Source organism: Haemaphysalis longicornis, unplaced genomic scaffold, assembly GCF_048455015.1.
Source record: "Haemaphysalis longicornis isolate Haplotype H1 unplaced genomic scaffold, Haemaphysalis longicornis Haplotype H1 scaffold_7, whole genome shotgun sequence".
NCBI classification, from domain to species: Eukaryota; Metazoa; Arthropoda; class Arachnida; order Ixodida; family Ixodidae; genus Haemaphysalis; species Haemaphysalis longicornis.
Window position 1 is genome coordinate 119,709,120 of NW_027526422.1, and position 4,131 is coordinate 119,713,250.

The window sequence follows — 4,131 nt, forward strand, 5'->3', positions numbered from 1 at the left end:
ATGCAGGAACAACCAAGCGAGCAGTTCGGGAAGCGTCCGGTACAATCGCCACCTCAGCCTTCTCGTTCGCCCTTCCACAGCGCATTTGGCCAATCCCTTTCCGGTATGGGCCCGGTACAACAGCCCTTGAAGAAACGGTTCTGTAATAATATCATTAACCCCCCTCCAACAGCAGAGATTAGTCTTCGATGAAAAAACGAGCTGGTTGGTGTTCAGGCGACGATTCAAACTCGGATGATTCGAACTTTTAGTTAATTGAAACTAATTTCAAAATTTTGGTTAACCCGCTATGTTTTCAATGTATTTTAAAGGCGTATAATTCAAATTGCTCCATTGCATAAATTCGCTTAATTAGTACTTTTTGCTTCTCTTCGGTGGAAAATATCAATTGCATTTGCCGCTTACAGCTGCAAATTTGCATCTTTATATAACTAATAGCCGCAAATAAAGCACCTGCATACAGGTGTCAAAGCGAAACTGCGTGCGCCAACAACCGCGTGTGTATTTAAGAAGAAAGAAGAAAAAAACTTTGTTTTGGACACTTATGCAAAGACAAAGTAGTCATCCCTTCGTGATTCTTTTTTCAGAGTGTGAATAGCATTTGAGTATTGTGGGGGAATGTTCTAATATTAAATATATGAGAATGCTTCATTACAATACAAATTTGTATGCTGCCCCGAGTCGTATTTATGCGAACTTCTGATAATTCAAACGTCTGATAATTCGAACGAAATCTAGGTGTCCCTTTGAGTATCAATTATTGGGAGTGTACTTTTGTTCAGAAATTATTCTGAACCTAATAAACAATTTGAAACACGTGTCATGAATTTCTATGCCTGACTGCTGCTAACTGACCGACAGACCGACTGATTTACTTGTGTGCGTAAGTGAGTGTGCTGTTATGCCAGTTAATCAGCCGTGTTGTGATATCAATCATTTGAACTGGGAGGTGATTTCGTGCCATGAATAAGTCTATGACATTTTGTTTTCCTTTTGTAAGCTTGAAAACAGACAGGGTGCCTAAAAGAGGAACGGTAGCAGATGTTGACACACGATATACTTCAGAAGAATTGGGTATAGCTGGTAATTTTGAGTGTACCCGACTCCTACGTACGCGTTTTATATGTCTGGCTTTGTCTCACAGCTTTGAAGCTGTGCAAAAGAGCCGACTTATTCACTAAGTAGGCAAAGAAAAAGTAACACACACACACACACACACACACACACACACACGCACACACACACGCACACACGCACACGCACACGCACGCACGCACACACACAGACACACACACACGCACACGCACGCACACGCACACGCACACGCACACGCACACGCACACGCACGCACGCACACGCACACAGACACACACACACGCACACGCACACGCACGCACACACGCACACACGCACGCACACGCACACGCACGCACGCACACACACACACAGACACAAACACACACGCACACGCGCACGCGCGCGCACACACACACACACACACACAGAGGGAGGGAGTTCTGATAAAAACTTGCATTGGTTCGGCGACATGTGGGAGAAATCACCACCCGGAGAGGCAAGAGGAAATAATTTCTGCGGGGAAGCCACCTCTTTTCCCTGCAACCAAGAGGGCAGAAAAAAAAGGATAACGCGGTTTCACTGTCAGTCTTCAAGTGGTTCTCTAAATGACTTCAGGACCGCTTGATTTATTTCAGGACTTCATGACCCTGAAAAACTTCATTGACTTTAGGATCCTGAAAAAATTATTTCAGGACCGCTGAACTACAATAAAAGCATCTTTCGCCGCGTTTGTCACACGCGGATTTTATACGGCGAAATGTTATTGTCGCATATTCAAAAATGTGAAGCTGGTGCCTGTTTCCCCACCTCGTAAAAGAAACCGGTGGTTGCGTCCACAGTATAAAATAAAGGAATGTTACTGTCCATCTTTCAGAGGAAGATCCTTATTTCCCCACTCCAGTTGGGAACATCAGTGAAGTTCTTCGAACCAAAATGTGTGGAAACATAATCCCTATAGCCCGGTGACTGGGGAGCGTCATACGGACATTGGTGACTAGAGGTTATTAAAGAAAGATTTTGGACACACGAACCAAGCGGCTTGGCGATACCCGCAGTTGTAATTCTAAATTGAATAAAGATAAGCAGCCGAGAAATGCCGAATTACAGCCCTAAACAGCCCACATTCGCATTGTAGGCTTTAAAATGGTCTTGGAATATTCCCTGCCGACGCTACAACGCGCATTGTACTGCGCGTATTGGCGAAATTTGCGGGGAAGAAAGCAAATACACCGCCATTTTCTAACATGGGCTTGTACACGGAGCGAAATTGTAGTTTCGTTGTCCACGGAACGGGAAAAAGAAGCCGTATGGTTGACCATGCATCCACTAGGAGTGAAGCTGGACCACCCACGCAGGCGTGGTGCAGGCACCCGGTGGTCTCGAGCTGGCTGCAATAGCACTTTCTGGCAAAAAAAAAAAAAGAAACTACGCCCAACGTGGGGCTCGAACCCACGACCCTGAGATTAAGAGTCTCATGCTCTAGCGACTGAGCTAGCCGGGCGACGGAACGACGTCGAGCACCGGCTGGTTACCAGCAAAAAGCAATCGACATTTCTTCTTAAAAAAATATCTCAAGTGTATCACCGCTGTGTTTCAACAGCAGAGCTGTTTAAGTTGGAAATAGGTCAGATGGGGTTAGCAAAAAAAAAAAAATACCAATTAAAAAATACCCGGCGTGAGGCGCCGGGCACGACCTTCACGCAGTGGCTTTAGCAAAAAAATATAGCAAACGTCCGTGCGCGTGCGCCTCGTGAGGAGCGCCCGGCATCGTCGTCTTCAGCGTGGTGCACCCGTGGTGCGCCGGTTGCTACGGGCCTCCGTACCAAGCCCCACCCCGTAAAGCTGGAGGCCGTTGTATTGCCCACATGACGTTTTTGGTTGGGTGAGCTTGGGAATCCCGGGTGGGGTTGTTGAGACCGGGAAGCCCTGGCTGGGTCGGAGGGAGGCTTCGTAAGCGGGCTTGACTCGTTATGTGGCGACGACGTCTTGGCGGCTATTCATTTAATGGCTGACAGTCTTGGGTTGGCGTTCGCCGTACGAGGAACAGGCGTAGACTTGCTCTTTCTCCTCCCCCTCTACTGGTATCCGCTATCGGTGCAGGGAGACGCTAGGTCGACTTCCATCGCTAGTGTTTCTCAAGGCTTGCACCACTAGTGCGAGCTGCGTCCACTTTTTTTTTAAAATGCAGAGCATTTCAGTAACTCACGATGTCACCCGCGTTGACGTCCGTAGTCGTAGTCCGCACCCCTCCCCCTACACTATATAGAAAAAAAATACTATCCGGCGCCTGGTTTCGATCACCCGACCCTGCGGGCGGAACGCAATGTACATGGTGCTCTACCCACTGCGCCACAAAGCCGACACAGAATGGGAGGCTACGAACGCGCCTTATATCCTTGACTCATTCAAACTACGTCAAGAAGCTGCTGAGACAACGCATTCACTACCACCAACTCCCCAAACGCTAAACGTTAACGCAATACACCCACCCCCTATGCGACGCATTTACTCGAGTCCCCCTCGCGGGGAGATGGGCCCAATTTTATTTCTTATTGCGCACATAAACTTGGAAGACTGACCGAAGACGGCCGAGAGCACGCTCATGGCCTCCGGAGCCGGAGAACAGAGCCGAAGAGGGAACATTCCGCGCGTGGACGCAATGAGAAACGGATGAGCATTTTTAGGCCTTGAATGGGTTGGGTATACTTCACCTGACGACATTTTCGTTCTCCGGAATCCGAGTTTTGGTCGAACTAAACTCGCGACAAACACATCTTTCTGGATTCTTTTCAATTGGTTTTATCAAGCGCTTTGAACACTCTACCAACCATGCTTCAGAGTAGGTACCAAAAAGCATGAAAAATGTAATAACAAGCAGTAAATACGATTTGACCAGATATATGAAAGTTTTTTTTTATTCGAGCAACATTTTATCTTTCATCCTAGCAAACAGGACAGTACAAAAAAAAAAGAAAAAAATCGTGCCGTGACCAGGATTCGAACCTGGGTTATTGCGGCCACAACGCAAGGTACTAACCACTATACGATCACGGC

General features: G+C 47.3%; 2 non-coding genes across 2 annotated transcripts; both read right to left on the minus strand.

The window, feature by feature from the left end:
- Positions 1-2,505: 2,505 nt before the first annotated feature.
- Positions 2,506-2,578, minus strand: Trnak-cuu (transfer RNA lysine (anticodon CUU)). Its single transcript has one exon. It is a non-coding gene; the product is annotated as a tRNA-Lys (tRNA).
- Positions 2,579-4,059: 1,481 nt separating this feature from the next.
- Positions 4,060-4,131, minus strand: Trnah-gug (transfer RNA histidin (anticodon GUG)). Its single transcript has one exon. It is a non-coding gene; the product is annotated as a tRNA-His (tRNA).